The sequence below is a fragment of the Mesocricetus auratus genome, unplaced genomic scaffold, assembly GCF_017639785.1.
Source record: "Mesocricetus auratus isolate SY011 unplaced genomic scaffold, BCM_Maur_2.0 Super-Scaffold_100011, whole genome shotgun sequence".
NCBI classification, from domain to species: Eukaryota; Metazoa; Chordata; class Mammalia; order Rodentia; family Cricetidae; genus Mesocricetus; species Mesocricetus auratus.
In genome coordinates this window covers 11,398,921-11,416,799 of record NW_024429195.1, presented here as the reverse complement: position 1 = coordinate 11,416,799, position 17,879 = coordinate 11,398,921, and the positions used below count along the sequence as shown (strand labels likewise).

At 41.3% G+C, this 17,879-nt stretch overlaps 1 long non-coding RNA gene across 4 annotated transcripts in view; it reads left to right on the top strand.

Annotated features, from left to right (window-relative positions):
• Positions 1-17,879, top strand: part of LOC110342313 — a 105,244-nt gene that overhangs the window by 44,533 nt on the left and 42,832 nt on the right. For 2 of the 4 annotated variants that reach the window (XR_005880337.1, XR_002384346.1), the window contains 2 exons: positions 7,065-7,156; positions 14,654-14,820. This is a non-coding gene — a long non-coding RNA (uncharacterized LOC110342313). Of the gene's footprint in view, positions 1-7,064; positions 7,157-8,910; positions 8,986-14,653; positions 14,821-17,879 lie in introns of all 4 variants that reach the window. The other 2 variants (XR_005880338.1, XR_005880339.1) reach the window with 2 other exon arrangements.

Genomic DNA, 17,879 nt, shown 5'->3' with positions numbered 1-17,879 from the left:
CAAAGCTGTTCTCTCTTCCTTATTCTTAACAACGTACCCTCACATCTTCCTCATGTTTTGATCGTAACTGGAGGACAACTTGGTAATTACTCATAATTATTTGCAAATATTTGTGATTTAACAATGAACGCCTCTGTATCACTTGCTTTTCCTGAAACCCCCAAGTCTAAGCTTTCCTTTCCCGGCATGCTCAGCTGTGTGAGCTTCATTTCTCCTCTCACTTAGTGTTTGAGAGGCTTAAAATAAGTGACCTTGGAACGAAACTCAACAATAGTTTTTAAGTGTTGTGATTTAAAACAATGCCCATTTATTTCACAGTTCTGCAGACTGGAAGTTTGAGCTGAGCGTAACTGGGTGTTTAGTTTTTGCTTTCTTGGGTCTGTGCTGTGTCTGTAACTATTTGCTGTTTGGGACAAGCTGGGACACCTGTGTCTGCTCTGCATCTTCTCTAATTTCTCTGGGGAAATTAGCCCATCCTAGTTCATAGGCAGGGGAAGAGAGAACACTTCAAGACATCTTCAGTTGTGGATTTAAAAAAGTCTAAAATCAAAATAGGGAACATTGCTTTCTCCCCTCTCCTCTCTGGTTGACACAATCTGGTGACTTAGCGCACATCTCTTTACCACCCAGTTCTTCTGTGAGGCTTCCAGAGTCTTTACAAGGGTGGCAGCAATCATCCCTTCTTCACCTGGCTCCAGTGACTCAGTTTACGGCTGTAGATACATTCATTGTTCCTGATGCCTGGGAAGGGCTTGGTTATGTGTCACTGTGTAGAAAACTGTCTGTGCATAGAACCCGTGGTAGTTTGTAGGGGGAGATTGTACTAGGTACCTGTGGCGCTGATCAAGTCCGTTTGGGCGTGGCCACAGGTGCATACGTGGGGTGGGATAAAGAACAAAGGAGAGGCTGGCCACCTTCTCTTGGAGTTCTGGTCGGGTCTCAGAGAGAGCTGATACTGCATGCTCAGAGCACAGACCCTGGCGTAAAGGTTTCTCATGTAAGTGATGTTCTCTTCAATAAAACTAATTTCTCACCCCAATCCCATATACCATAATTTGTGCAGCTACAGTAGTTGGCTGCTAGGAACGATGATGGTTGTGGTTGTGGTGGTGGTGGTGGTGGTGGTGGTGGTGGTGGTGGTGGTGGTGTGTGTGTGTGTGCAGTTGCTCCCACTAGATTTTTACTTGTTGAAGGAACTATGTTGAAGGAACATAGGAAATGTGACTTTATTCATTATTGTGTCTTTGTGCTCAGTCTAGGCACATAATGATACATTTAAACAGATTCTCTAATTAGATATGCTAACATGACTAATATTTTAAATGTCTTCATTAAATGCCAAATTTTCTACAAAATAATATATGATAATCAATGCAGTCACTGAATCTAAAGACTTCCCAGCTCTCAGTAAGTTCTAGACATCTCTAGTTCCATTTTGGGAACAATGTGACTCTGTATAGGTAGCACAGTATACCAGCAAATCAAACTTTCCCTGTCCCTCAGTAGAGCACATCTGTCTGCAGGTTGACAGAATCACTTCCTAGTTCCTTTCACACTCGCAGAATTAATTATGCAGACGTTATGCTCATAGTGGCTAAACTTCAAAACACTATCAACAAAACTTTATGAATGTAGGGATCTCCATATCTTCTACAGCTCAACACTTGGAACAGTACATGGATGATACATTTACCAGTTAAAATATACTTCAAACAAATGAGTAAATTAATAATTCATATCCAATGTAAAAGCTGAAATATTTCTATATAGCAATTGACGGGTCAGAGATAGAGAATTGTCTGATTCTAGCCATGCTTGGATTACTGGGCTAAGAGAAAGATGAATTACACTGTCAGGTTTATAATACGAAATGCTAGAAAACAAAAAGATGCCATGGACAGGCTAAATACCAGACATTCAAAGTTTTGATTACAGACATTTGTACCTTCTATTTCAGACTGTAATTCTTACAGATGTTCACACTGAAGCTTGGAGGAATTTGAGCTAGTGTACACAAGTCTTGACTAACTCAGACTGCGCTTCTTACTTCCCTTTAATGATAGGGAGTTTGTAGATGTCAGGCTAGATGTGTCCTACACTTTAAACAGTAGAGTTTTAGAAAAAGTATATAATTAGTTTTTAAGCACTTCTCTCTCAATTACTCTTTTTAGTTACACAGCAAAAGCCAGGACTGCAATTTTGGGCTTTCTGTTGCATATTTGTTCAGTTTTGGAAGGAAACTTTATTCTATTAGTAGAAAACTACTTAATGTTCTCCCATTATTTGTGAAGGAATAGATAAGCTTGTCAGAAGTATGCAGATTAAAATATGTAGTGCAAAACTTAATCTGTCTTGGACAAGATATTACTGCCTATTACTTCAAAACATGTCTTCTTTAAAGTTTTACTAGATGCAATCTTTGCATGTATAATTTACTCTAAAATAAAACAATTATAAGTGCTATTTGACATGAACTAAATTAATAGGAGTGGTTATCTTATTAATAGTGTGAATTTTTACAAGAGAATTTACAACAAAATTTATTTTTATTTCTGTTCAAGATCTGTGATGTTTAAAAAACTCTCTGCCCATGGAGTAACATTTCTTTCTCTCTTTTAAAATATTTTCAACACAATTGCCATTACTTCCTCATGATTACTTTTTAATTTCTCCATTTGGAATTGAACGTTTTTTTTTTTAATGGGTTTCCTACTTTGTTTTTTTTTTAAATTTTATTTTCCAGTTTAAATTTAGATAAGAAACAAGGTTGCTTCACAAGTCAGTTCCAGGTCCCTCTCCCATTCCCTCCCTTCCCCCCGTGCCCTCCCCCCCCCCCGTTATCCCCTCATTTCTCCAGGGAGGGTGAGGCCCTCCATGGGGGTGTGCATAGTGTGTCATTTCATATAGGGCAGGGCCTAGACCCTTCCCCAAGAGTTCAGGGTGAGAGTGCGCCTCACATTGTTCTATGGGCGTCCAAAGTCCGTGTGTATACTTGGGATGGGTACTGATCTGCTGCCCAAGGCTCAATAGATTCCCTAGGCCTCTTCACTGACACCCAGATTCAGGGGGGTCTTGATCAGTCCCATGCTGGATTCCCAGGCTAATGCCTGGGATTCAAGAGTTAGCCTTTGTCTGGTCAGCTGTTTCTGGGGGTTAAACCAGCCCAGTCTTAATCCCTTTGATCATCAGTCCTCCCTCTCTGTTACTGGCTTTCTTGAGTTCAGCTCAGTACTTAACCAAGGGAGTCTGCCTCTTCTTCGATCAGCCACTAAATAAAGTTTCTGTTTCCCAGACTCTCTGGCCATAGGATTGTAGGCTGGCACTCCCCAGATCTATGTCTAAAATCCATATATGAGAGAGTACATGCCATGTTTCTCTTTTTGTGACTGGGCTACCTCACTCAGGATGGTTTCTTCTAGTGTCATCCATTTGCCTGCGAATCTCATGATTCCATTATTTTTTTCTGCTGAATAGTACTCCATTGTGTAGATGTACCACATTTTCTCTATCCACTCTTCAGGTGAGGGACATCTAGGTTGCTTCCATGTTCTGGCAATTACAAATAAAGCTGCTATGAACATAGTGGAACAGACATCTTTGTTGTATGAATGGGCATCTTTTGGATATATGCCTAAGAGTGGAGTTGCTGGGTCTTGTGGTAGGTTTATTCCCATTTTTCTGAGGAATCTCCACACTGATTTCCAAAGTGGCTGAACCAGTTGGCACTCCCACCAGCAATGGAGGAGTGTCCCCCTTTCACCACATCCTCTCCAGCATAAATTGTCATTGGTGTTTTTGATTTTAGCCATTCTGACAGGGATGAGATGGTATCTGAGAGTTGTTTTGATTTGCATTTCCCGGATGGCTAAGGATGTTGAGCACTTTCTCAAGTGCCTCTCAGCCATTTTAGACTCCTCTATTGAAAACTCTCTATTTAGTTCTGCAGCCCACTTTTTAATAGGGTCCTTTGGTGTTTTGGAGACTTGCTTCTTGAGTTCTTTGTAAATTTTGGAGATCAACCCTCTGTCAGATGTGGAATTAGTGAATATTTTTTCCCATTCTGTGGGCTGCCTTTTTGTCTTGCTGACTGTGTCCTTTGCCTTACAGAAGCTTCTCAGTTTCAGTAGGTCCCATTTATTAATTGTTGATCTTACTGCCTGTGCTACTGGTGTTATGTTCAGGAAGCTGTCTCCTGTACCAATTCGTTCAAGGGTACCACCCACTTTCTCTTCTAAGAGGTTCAGTGTGGCTGGATTTATGTTGAGGTCTTTGATCCATTTGGACTTAAGTTTTGTGCATGGCGATAGACATGGGTCGATCTGCATTCTTCTACATGCCAGTCTCCAATTATGCCAGCACCATTTGTTGAAGATGCTTTCTTTATTCCATTGTATATTTTTAGCTTCTTTGTCAAAGATCAGATGTTCGTACGTGTGTGGGTTAATACCCGGATTTTCAATTCGATTCCATTGGTCTACCTGTCTATTTTTGTGCCAATACCAAGCTGTTTTCAGGACTATAGCTCTATAATAGAGCTTGAGGTCAGGGATGATGATGCCTCCGGACGTTGCCTTGTTGAACAGGGTTGTTTTGGCTATCCTGGGTCTTTTGTTTTTCCATACAAAATTGATTATTGTTCTTTCAAGGTCTGTGAAGAACTGTGCTGGGATTTTAATGGGGATTGCATTGAATCTGTAGATTGCTTTTGGCAGGATTGCCATTTTTACTACATTGATCCTACCTATCCAAGAGCATGGGAGGTCTTTCCATTTTCTGAGGTCTTCTTTAATTTCTTTCTTTAAAGATTCAAAGTTCTTACAATACAGGTCTTTCACTTGTTTGGTTAGCGTTACCCCAAGGTATTTTATGTTGTTTGTGGCAATTGTAAAGGGTGATGTTTCTCTGATTTCTCTTTCAGCCCTTTTATCATCTGTATATAGTAGGGCTACTGATTTTCTTGAGTTGATCTTGTAGCCTGCCACTTTGCTGAAGGTGTTAATCAGCTGTAAGAGTTCCCTGGTAGAGTTCTTTGGGTCATTGATGTAAACTATCATATCGTCTGCAAACAGTGAAAGTTTGACCTCTTCCTTCCCAATTTGTATCCCCTTGATTCCCCTTTGTTGTCGTATGGCAATAGCTAGAACTTCAAGTACCATGTTGAAAAGGTATGGAGAGAGTGGACAGCCTTGTTTTGTTCCTGATTTTAGAGGAATTGCGTTGAGTTTCTGTCCATTTAGTTTGATGTTGGCTGTTGGTTTACTGTATATAGCTTTTATTATGTTTAAGTATGTCCCTGAACGTTAACAATGAATATCAGACCTGTGACTGACCAAGGCCCAATTGTTGCTTTCACTAATCTTTTGCTGTGATGATCAGAGAGGGCTACAGCTAAAACATAATTAGATGCAGAGGAAGGACCCCGGCTCTCACCCATCATGGATGAAGGTGCAGCCTTCTGCACTTTCCTGGCACGGCCCTGCTTCCCATATCCCCGTGCGGAGTTCTTTTTATTCTGTTGTCTCCAAAATTGTACCTTGAGCTCCCACATGTGTTGTCCACTGAAGATATAGACTATTTACCTTTCAACTTAATGGCGTGATATTAATTTTCAATAGTGTGGAATAAGATAACTTTTCATACTGCGTTCATAAGCAGACTTTCCTCTACTGATCAATTCAGCTGTTTTACACAGTATTGTGGTGCATTTCAGAGGAGGGTCCCCTTTTAACTATTTCCCCATGGTTACATTAGCACTCTGTACTTACAATTTAAACGAAGTATATTCTTTTTTTTAATTTTAAGTATTTTTTATACATATCAATCCCCCCATTCCCTCACACTCCCATTCTCCCATGCTTCCCACTGACCCTCCTCCCAACCAATCCCACACCCACTCCCCAGGGATAATGAGGCTCTCCACGGGGGACCATCAAAGTCTGTCATTTGGGGGATGGCCCAGGTCCTCCTTCCCATATCTGGGCTGCAATAGTTTCTCTCCATAGGGAATGGACTCCTGTTGGGGAAATCCTGTGGGATTGTAAGGTATACCAGTTACATGTTTTATAATATAATATTTGAAAAATTGTTCCAATTTACTGGAGACATATGCTGGAGCATTGTCAGTTTTTATTGTTTTAGGTATACCCATAACAGCCATCGCCTCTAAGAGGTGTGTAATAACAGAATCAGCTTTTTCAGAGCTGAGGGCAGTAGCCCATTGGAAGCCTGAGAATGTATCTATGGTATGGTGTACATATTTCAAACTGCCAAATTCTGGGAAGTGATATACATCCATTTGCAAAAGTTCATTTCTGTGAATACCTTTAGGATTACAACCCGCTGGTAATGTGATAAACAATAAGCCCTAATTATATTTAAAAAATATAATTATCATGCAAATGATGTATATTTTAAACACCTGTGTGTTTGCACATTTTGTTTAGAATTTTTCCTAAACCATAAATGAGGAGTAGTTGCTGTCAAATAATTTTCTGTATTGATTTAGAAGATTATGTAGCTTTTTGGTTTTTGCTAATCATATGTGTTCATTTTAATAATTGGATATTAATTTCCAACAGTCTAGAATGTGTACTCCCCCCTACACACATACAAATAGTTTTCTGTCCTCACAATCAACACAGGGCATGTCTGAGTTTTTCTATTACAATAAAGATGTTCTTCCAACACAGCCCACTTGTAGATACAGTCAACATGTACCTCAAACTTGACTTCTGATAGTATCAGCCTGGAGATCACATCTCACAAATCAGTGGGTAGAGTCCCAAAAGATGGCATTTTCTAGTTTCTCATAACATATTTTTCCCATTTCTCCCTTAATGCCATTAAAATTTTAGTCATCTTGATTAACCCTTACATAATTATCTTAAAATCCTAATCTGCTAATTCACCAACCCATTGTTGTTTTAATTTGACATCCTTTTGCCTTTTGGGATTTCTGTTTCATGATGATCTTGTCTGTTAGAATACTTGTTATGCATTTACTAGCTACGTGACAATGTGAGTAAGAATTACAGAGTGTTGTTTCCGTGGTTTGTTTCCACCAGGGAGAGTCTTCCCTATGCCCATCTCTGCTCCTGTTACTACAGCTCAGCAACGGATCAGTGCCTTGGTTTTCACCTTCATCAAATGCCTCCAGGTAAAGGTTACACTATAGATTATCAAAAAGATTTGTCTTAAAGGCTTTCATGCATACCCTTCAAGGATTTTTCCTTCTTACAGGTTAAGTGTTTGCTTTTGAACACACTATAAATGCATACATGTCTCCATTCTCACCTTCACTGTGACATAATAACAGGTCTAACAGAGAACGGAAAATATTCCCTAGAAACTTTTGTCTGTGTTTCCCTACTATCATAGATTTAATCTTGTATAAGTTCACTATATTCTCTCCAATATAACAGCTCCAAACAAACAGCTCCCAGGAGAGGAACGTGCAGTTTTGGTGTTGCTAAAGGAATTTTCTTTAGGAAGCCTGCCTGTTCATGCATTGGGTTTTGGGTACAGAACATGTTGAACATGGTGATTATCAAATTGGGACTGCCTTGAGATAACATATACTCGCCCTGGAGCACTGGTTCTTTGTCTTGTGTGTCTATGTGAGTGAGTTCCCCTTGAATTTTAATGGAGATGCAAAGCTAAAGTGAGAAGGCAATAGTTTTCTTATGAATATATGCAAATAATTTACAGTTTAATTCTGTAGGTAAAATTCACTAGAGTAACGTCATAATCTGGCCAAGAATCTGTGGCTGGGGAGGCCATAGGATCCACTACTACTATTTGACTAAAAGGACATAAGTATCAAATGGATTTCTAAACACTATCCTTCTTCACATAGACTAGTTCTATTTTTACCCTTATCAGTAGGAGTACTTTCATGTAGAAAAGGGTAACTGTGCAGTGCGCAGCCCTAAGAAGGACATCTTTATCACACCCTCATCCCCAAGGTCTGGGGACCACATAGGAAGAGGGAGCAGAAAGAGCTGGAGCTTGGGGACAATTGCTGCAAAGTGTTGACTTCTTGGCATGATGGGGTATTATGAAATGACAGCTGCAGGGGCTGTCTACACAAGACCCGCAGAAGATCAAGCCAGAGGACATCCCATCCTGGAGAAGGGAGGGACTCATGAAGACTCACCCCTAGCCAAGAAGCTGTTTGTAGTTGATGGTCCCTGAGGGAGTGGTGTGGCCCATGGTGGATTGCCCATGCTCCGATGGATGTACCATACCCACGAGCATGAAGGCAGCACTAGTTAGAACTACTAAAGACAGAAATATGGGTGGGGACTTTGGAGGTGGGGGTATCTAGGAATAGTTGGAGAGGGGATTGCAGAGTGGGTTTGATCTAAGCACAATGTTTTTATGTATTTATCAGAGAAATAGACATAATGTTTAAAAAATGGTGTAGGGAAGTCCCCTACCTAGCTGAGGACCCATTGGTTACTGGGAGAGGGAGAGCTGATAGCTGCTGGGAGAGGTTTTCTTTCAGGATGTGGTTACCGTTCTCTATGGATAACTCCACTCCCATTCCATATAGGAAACCTCACTCCCATCTTCTATGGCAAACTCTACTTGTATCCTTGAGTATTTGGGCAGCACAGGTCTTCTTCAAGAGCAGCCAGCATCAATGAGCCAGCCATTCAGTACCTCTCTCCTCTTCCATCTTCCTCAAGCATCCTCTAGGAGTCCAAAATGCATTTTATTTTGTTGCCGATCTGAACATATGTACAAGGAGCACATAACACCCATTTAATAGCCATTGTTGTAAAATGTGAAGAAAATGAGAACTTACCATTGGTCCAAACTGTTAAAAGGGAAATGATGCATTCCACCAAATGGGACACAGTGCCCCTTTGAACTGAAGAATTAGTGTCAGTCTTGTCTTCATTCTAGATCCATAGATGCTTCTGGAGTCCGCACAGAAGCAGGGAAGTTCTGGACCTCGTGACTCAGGATCTCCTCTTCTAAGTATAAAATATAAAATATCCAAGCATGTACATAAATACTGCTGCCATTTCTTTTTAAGTAATTTGCATTTCTTTCTTCCTGGATTAATTACTTTCAGATGTGCTATAAAGAGTGTCTACTAAAAGAATCACCTGGAGTCATTTGGTAGATAATTGGAAGACATTAAGTGATAATTCCCCAGTCATGACTCAGCCCCACCCACCTTTCCCGGCTGTGACATTTCCCAACTACTCTAAGAGACTTCCTGTTGTCTGCTGTCTTCATTAGGTTTCCTGTCACAGACGACCATTTGCATATCTAATAGCTTTTTTTTTGGTGTTAATGTCACATCTTTTTGTAATTTTTTTGAAAGTGTTTTAAGAAATAGAGATTTAAATTTAGGCTTCTAGGGAGCAATGGCTGTTTTTCTCCAATACAGAAACGTGCTTCTGCACTTCCGCCATGAAATTGGAGGCAGCTGCAAGGATGCTCATGAGCTAAGAGGAGAGTACCTGAGGCAGAGAGAAGAGTCGCGTTTGACCAAATCACTAACCGGTAGTTAGCTAGGAAATTATGAGTGCTCTTGTATTTTACCCTAAATTTAAAAGTTCCCGTCCCTCCTCTCCTCCCAGTCTCTCCCCTACGTCCTCTCTGCACCCACTTCCTTCTGCCCCATAGTCTCCATTCAGGACAGGGCAGGCCTCCCATGGCTATCAACAAAGCATGGCATACCAAATTGCAGTAAGACTAAGTATCTCCCTTGTAGTAAGACTGAGCAAGGCAATATGAGAAATAGGGTCCCAAAGGCCAGCAAAAGAGTCAGAGACAGCTGACAGCCCCTGATTCCACTGTTAGGAGTTGTAGAAGAAGACCAAGCTACGCAAACAGTGTCACATATATGCAGAGGGCCAAGGTCAGTCCCGTGCAGGCTCCCCGGTTGTCAGTTCATTCTCTGTGAGCAGCTATGCTCCCAGGTTAATTGTTTTTGTGTTTTTTCTTGTGGTGCCCTTGACCCCCTGGCTCCTACAATTCTTCCTCTCCCTCTTCCACAGAGACCCTCTACCTAATATTTGCCTGTAGGTCTCTGCATCTGTTTCCATGGTTGCTGGATGAAGCCTCTCTGATGACAATTGGGCTAGGCACCGATCTATGAGTGTAACAATACCATTAGACATCATTACATTGACATTTTTCTTTCTCTAGTCATGTTTGGTTCTATTCTAGGTCTCAGAGCCATCTAGCCTCTGGGTACAGGTGCTGCAGGCAGTGTCAGGGGTGAGCTCACTTTAGTGTCATGGGTCTGAGGCTGGATCAGTCATTGGTTGGCCACTCCCACAACCTCTGTGCCATCCTTAACCCAGCACAACCCATAGGCAGGACAGACTATAGAGAGAAGGTTATGTGGCTGGAATGGTGTCCTAATCTCTCCACTGGAAGTCTTGCCTGGTCATAGCAGATGACCAGTTCAGGCTGTGTATCTCCTGTTGCTAGGAGTCTAAGCCAGGGTCATTTGTAGATTCCTGGGAGATTTCCTTGCACTAGGTTTCTCCCTGACCCTGAAATGCACCTCCTTTCCAGTCATCTCTTTTAGTACTCCTCCCTTGGTTTCCCCCATCCCTCCTGTTCCTACCCCATCTGCCCCCAGTCCACCCAAAAAATCTCTTTTATTTCCAGTTCACATGGAGATCCATGTCCCCGCTCTTGAGCACTCCTTGTGACCTAGCTTCTCTGGGTCTGTGGATGGTAGCATGGCTATCCTTTACTTTACAGCTAATATCCACTTATAAGTGAGTACATACCATGTTTGTGTTTCCAGGTTTCGGTTACCTCACTCAGGATGATTTGTTGAGTGTTTCTGTAGTTTGGCTATCAGGGTGAGTGTGACCTCTTAAGAAGTATTTGGCAATGTTTTTTTGTTCCTATTCTGGGGATTAATTTGAGGAGTATCGGGATTAGCTCTTCTTTGAAATTCTGGTATAATTCTGATATAAAATTAACTCTTCTTTGAATTTGTGTTATAATTCTGGCCCTGGTTTTTTTTTTTTGGTTGGGTGACTTTTAATGACTGCTTCTATTTCCTTAGGAGTTATAGGTTCATTTTTCTTTTGATTTTCCAATTTTTTGGAGTACAGGTTTTTGAACTATGACCTAATGATTTTTCTGGATTTCTTCAGTGTTTGGTGTTATGTCCACTTTCATTCCTGATTTTCTTAATTTGGATACTCTCTGTGTGTTTTAGTTAGTTTGGATAAAGGCTATCTTGTTAACTTTCTCAAAGAACCAACTCGTTGTTTCATTGATTTTTTTTGTATTGCTCTGTGTTTCTATTTTATTGATTTCAGCCCTTACTATGATTATTTCCTGCTGTATACCCCTTTTGGGTGTGTTTGCTTCCTTTTTTCCCTAGAACTTTCAGATGTACCAATAAGTCACTAGTGTGAGAACTCTCCAAATTCTTTATGAAGAACTTAGTGCTATGAACTTTCCTCTGAGTACCGACTTCAAAGTGTCCCATAGGTTTGGGTATGTTGTGCATTCGTTTTCATTGAATTCCAGGAAGTCTTTAGTTTATTTTTTTATTTCTTCCTTGACACAATGGTAATTCAGTAGTGAGTTGTGTAGTTTCCATGTGTTTGTAGGCTTTTTGTTATTGTTGGAATCCACTTTAATCTGTGGTAGTCTGGTAGGATTCAGGGGATTATTTCAATTTTTGAGACATTCTTTGTAACAGAGTGTTTGGTCAGTTTTGGAGAGGGTTCTATGAGGTGTTGAGAAGAAGGTATACTCTTTTGTGTTTGTGTGAAATGTTCTGTAGGTATCTATTAGGCCCATCTGAGTCATATAACATCTGTTAGCTCCAGTATCTCTCTGTTTGGTTTCATCTGGATGACCAGTCCGTTGGTGAGACTGGGGTAGTGAAGTCTCCCACTACAACATGTGAGGATCAATGTGTGATTTAAGGTTGAATAATGTTTTCTTTACAAAAGTGGGTGCCCTTGTGTTTGGGGCATAGTTGTTGAGAATTGAGATACTATCTTGGTGGATTTTTCGCTTTGATGAGTATGAAGAGTCCTTTCCCATCTCTTTTGATGAATTTTGGCTTGAAGTATATTTTGTTACCTATTGGAATAGCTGCACCCACTTGCTTCTGTGAGCCATTTGCTTAGAAAATCTTTCCCCAACCATTTATGCTAATGTCTATCTTTGATATTGAGGTGTGTTTCTTTTATGCTTCAGAAGAATGCATCTTGTTTTCACAAACATTTTGTTAGTCTGTCTTTTTATTGGGGGTTGAGTCTATTGATAGTGAGGGCTATCAATGACCAACGATTGTTAATTCCTGTTATTTTGTTGTTGCTGTTGACGATAGTGTGCCTGTGTGTGCATTTTCCTTCTTTGGGTTTTGCTGGTTCAGGATTATATATTGCCTGTGTTTTAGTGGGTGTGGTTAACCTCCTGGGCTTGAAGTTTTTCTTATAATACCTTCCATAGGGCTGGATTTGTAGATAGATATCATTGAAATTTGGCTTTATCTTGTTTTCTCCATCTATGGCGATTGAAAGTTTTGATGTGTTTTGATGTGTACAGTAGTCTGAACTGGCATCTGTGGTCTCTTAGAGTCTGCAGCACATCTGTCCAGACCCTTCTGGCTTTTAGAATTGCCACTGAGAAGTCAGGTGTAATTTTACTATGTCTGTCCATATACATTGTTTGGTCTTTTTCTCTTGCAGCTTTTAGTATTCTTTCTTTGTTGTCTGTGTTTGTTATTTTGGTAATTATGTGCAAGGTATCTTTCTTTTCTGGTACAATTTATTTGATATTCTGTAAGTGTCTTGTACCTTTATAGGCATCTTCTTCTTTAGGTTAGGAAAACTTTCTTCTTTGATATAATGAAGATATTTTCTGAACTTTTGAGCTGGGAATCTTCTCCTTCCTCTATTCTTATGATTATTGTCTTTGCTTTTTTTCATAATGTCCCTGATTTCCTGCAGGTTTTGTGTTAGGAATTTTTTTTAGATTTAACTTTTTTTGTGATTGATGTATCTATTTCTTCTATTGTGTCTTCAATGCCTGAGATTCTCTCTTCTATATCTTGTGTTCTGTTGGTGATGTTTGCATCTGTGGTTCCTATTTGCTTATCTAGATTCCTAGCTGTTCCATTTCCAGAGTTCCCTCAGTGTGTGTGTGTGTGTGTGTGTGTGTGTGTATGTGTGTATGTGTGTGTGTGTGTGCTTTAATTGTTTTTGTTTTCATTTTCAGTTCTTGAATAGTTTTGTTGGTTTCCATCAACTTTTTTTTCTTGATTTTCTTGGCACTCTTTAAGAGATTTGTTGATTTCCTCCAATTTTTTTGATTGTCTTTTCCTCAATTTCTTTAAAGGATTTATTCATTTCCTCTTTAAAGACCTCTACCATAGTCATAAAGTTGGTTTTAGGGTCATTTTCTTATGCTCAGTTGTATTGGAATATTCCAGGCTTGCTGTAATGGGATAGCTGAGCTCTGGTGGTGACTTATTGCCCTGGATGGTATTGTTTGTGTTCTTACTCTTATATGTAGGTATCTGGATTTGGAGTGATTATAGTTCTAGGTGCCAATTTCTGGATTTGCTTTTGTTGGATGGGTGTTTTCTTCCTTGGTTTCTGTTTCCCCTCTGTTCTTCTGGCAGCCATGGGCTGTAATTGAGTAGAGAGTCTCTGCTTACATTGGGGGCTGGACTTATGATGGCCTTTGACCTATCAGAGGCTTGCTGTGCAAGTTTGGGACTGGAGTTCTGGCTATGTGTGTGGCCTCTGATCTGGTCAGGGGGTATTCTGTGGTTGAGGATACTGGCCTGGCTTCTGGTTGAGTAGGAGACGTTTGCCTGTCTTTAGGGAGTTGGTCTTGTTTCTCAGGTTCAGGATTTTGGCCTGGCCTCTGGGTAGATGGCTTCCACTAGAGGTGTGGGCTGGAATGTGGTGATGAGGAGAGGAAGGGCAGTTGGAGTTATGTTGGGTAAGTATAGGCAGGGTGAGGGGCATTCTTACTTGGGGTTCAAGATACTGGCCTGGCCTCTAATGGAGTATGGAGTAGGAGACTTCTGTCAGAGGCATGGGTTGAGATAAGGTGACAAGGAGAGGAGTGGCACTTGGGGAAATGCTGGGTAGGTGCAGACAGGGTGGGGGTGTGTGTGTGGCTTACCTGGTTTTCAGGGAGCTGGCATAGCCTCTGATGGGGTAGAAGGCTTCCTTCCACCAGAGATGTGATGAAGAGAGGAAGAACAGTTAAAGTTATGCTGGGTGAGCGCAGGAGGGGTGGGGGCTGTCTCGCCTGGGGTTCAGGATGTTGGCCTGGCCTCTGGCGGGACAGGAGGCTTCTGCCAGAGGTGTGTGTCAGGATATGGTGACAAGGAGAGGAGAGGCAGTTGGAGTTATGTTGGGCAGACAGGGAGGGGCTAGATGGGTCTTCTAGTGTGCCTTCTTTTAGATTAGTTAATTTGATTCCCTCAGTAAGGTCTATTTCTCCAATACTTTTAAATTCTTGCATCATAAGGATTTGCCCAGAATTTTCCAATTTTGTCTCTGAAAATCAAATGTCTGGTAGTGTCCTTATTCCTAGGAAAACCTATGCTGGAGGTGCATAGGAAGAAGACAAATCCCCTCTGCACTGCGATGCTACAAGCTGTCTAAAACCACAACCTCTTGCCTTCCAGGTCCACTAGGCAAGAACTGCAGACTTGTTTATATCACTTTGCTGGGTACCCCAGCTGAGGCCCCTCAAAGGTCTTTTAAAGTTGCCTGTCTGATTCGACTCGGAAGCTATTGGTTGCCTCCATAGCCTTCATGCCACTGTTTCACACGGGCACATCTTGTATAGCAGGTCAGTATTCACTGCTGGGTAATACAGTTGATGGCTTTCCCTGGCAACACCCTGCCTAGCACGTTTCAGTGGCCTGAAAGCTATCCAGTAGGGAAGAAGTTTTCAAGTCAGTTTCAGCTTGACTTGTCTGTCTTGCCCTAAGCTAACCAGGACACACACACACACACACACACACACACACACACACACACACACACACACCACACACGCACGCACTCACGCACACACGTGCACACAAACTTGGGAAAACTAAGAAACTTACCTAGACACTGATACTTTTGCTCAGATGTAGCAAAGTGGGAGTGGAAACACTGATAGATGTTCATTAATAAGGAAGGACAGCTGAGGCTTTGTTCGTCATCCTTAAAGGACGATTGCTGGTCCTGGAGAGTTGGTTCAGTGGTTAAGAGCACTTGCTGTTCTTACAGAGGACTAGGGTTCAATTCCCAGCACCCATATAGAGGCTCACTACCTCCTCAGGCACCAAGCATGCATATGGTACTCACGCATGCAGGCAAAACACTCATATACACACAATAAAACAAGTACTGAAAAAAGAAAAAAAAGGACTATTGCTAATATATGTGAGTTACTACAATAGAGTTATTCAGAACCATCCTTGATATTTTAATTAGCTTATCATTCAATGTCAGTGATCAAATACAAGGCCTTGCATATGCAATGTGAATACTCTACACCCCAGATCAGGAAACATATATTAAACCATTCTAAAGTAAAGACAGAAAGCGGGGTGCAGACCTACCTGCCCACATCAGCCCCAAGAGAGAAACTGAGGAAACACAGACTCGGGTCACTGAAGTGGCTTAGCAGATGAAAGCACTTGCTACCAGGCCTGGGTGATTTGTGATCCATCCCTGGGACTCATGCCAGTAGAAGGAGAGAACCAACGCCTACAGGTTGTCCTCTGACCCCCACACATTCAGGGTTGTCCATGTGCCTCCCCAACCGCACTACAATCAAGCTGAAAGTCTCATAAAAATTTATGAAAAGAGAAAATGTAACTTGTAGTTTCTGTGAGAAGGGCCATCATAAATACAGTTGCTGCCACAGTTATCCCCAGCAGATCCAGTTTACAGGGCTACATCAGAATACGACAAGGAAGTGGGGTGGCAGTGATGACCATAGGTGACTCATACTCTCTTGGTTTTGCTTACTGGATTGTGAAGTTGGCTGGTCCTAACCAGCAGTTCTCTGTGTAACCATGGTTTTCTCTATCCTCCAATGCAAGACACACTGACAATCTGTATGCCTGCCTTAGTTAGGGTTGCTATCACGGTGATGAAACACCATGACCAAAAGGCAACTTGGGGAGGAAAGGGTTCATTTGGCTTACACTTCTGTTCATCATTGCTGTTCATCTTTGAAGGAAGTCAGGACAGGAACTCAAACAGGACAGGAATGTAGAGGCAGGAGCTGATGCAGAGGCTTACTGCTCGCTCCCCATGGCTTGCTCAGCCTGTTTTCTTACAGAACCCGGGACCACCTACATGGGCTGGGCCCTCGCACATTGATCACTAGTTTAGAAAAGTCTCACAGCTTGTGGACCTCATGGAGCATTTCCTCAGCTGAGGGTCCTTCCTCTCTGATGACTCTAGCTTGGGTCAAGTTGACACATAAAGCCAGCCAGTACAATGTCCATTCCTGTGGGAGAATTTCCACATGATAATTGGTTAATCCTTCTTCATTTTTCTTATGAGTCAGCTCAGTTTCTCTAAGATTCAAATCTTAAATCTTTAAGAGCAAATATTTCTTCTGATGTATATAGATAATGGGATTTAAAAATAATTTCTGTGGCTCACATGGTTCATTAGGTGCTGAATAATAAATGAGATTAATTTTCATCGTTTTAGTCTCGATGTCTCAGTGTAGTTAATGATATTTGGGACAATTTATAAATTGGGGGAAAGGCTCAATTTATAAATCACACTGTGTCTTAAAAAAAGTCACAAGGTAAATTGTATCTGTGCTGTCTCCTCTTGTTTTCTACCCATTAGACTTATCCCTTTAAAAACTTAGAATGTCTGATTTTCATAGTATCTTTCAATTTCTTGAGATGGATATATTCATTGGGCCCTATGTCTCCAGGCACAGTGCTAAGGACCCCAGAGCCAGACTGGTCCAGGTCATCTGACCACAATCTCAGTGCTTGACACATTGACCACCACAATTGTGGTGGGAGTATGGTCAGCTCTCCACTGAATTTCTTAATTCTGAAAGGTAGACTAGGAAGTACTCAATGCTTTATGAAGGAGGTTGTTCTGCACAATCATTTATTTATTTATTTGTTTTCATGAAGTCATCACGTATACTTCCTAGTGAGTAAGAGTTTGAGGCATTACATCATCACAGCTTTGAGAAAGGGTTTGTCTTGCAACAACAGGATAATGCCTCTTTGATGACCCATTTTGATTATCTCTAGATTGAGTTGAGTGTCTGATTCAGCAGACTTACCCAGTTTGTGCTTGGAAGGAGGAGTGTGGATTGAAGAAAGAATTAGACAAGGAACAAGATAAAGAGTTAGGAGGGCACCCAGAGAATACCAGGATCAGCCCCAAGTTTATTACTCAAAGTTCTTATACACTCCAATCAAAAGGGGGGAAGGCAAAATACTTCCTTACCATGATACAAACAAGAAGCAATTGTAATTACCTTCTCAAAACCCAAAACATCTGAAAACCACACCCTAAGCCAAATACCCTGCTGTCAAGGTGCGGCAGTCATTAGCTACACTTTAGGCCAAATAACCTGTCGTCAAAGCAAGACACACAATAGCCACACTTTAGGCCAAACATTCAATGGTTTAACCTTGAAGGAGCAATAATGGGCTCCAACTCTCTGACCTTAAGTCAGGATGAAAGGGAGCCACGTCTATGGACCCCAGCAGTTGAGAAATGCCTAAACTATTAATAAAGCCACATCTGGGGTTTATCCTGCAATTATTAGCTCATGATGGTTCTGACCTGATGAATGGTTTAAGTCACTGATAGATTCAAAATCTGAAGATTGTTGAGAGAAGGTGGTCCCATGGAAGTCAGAAA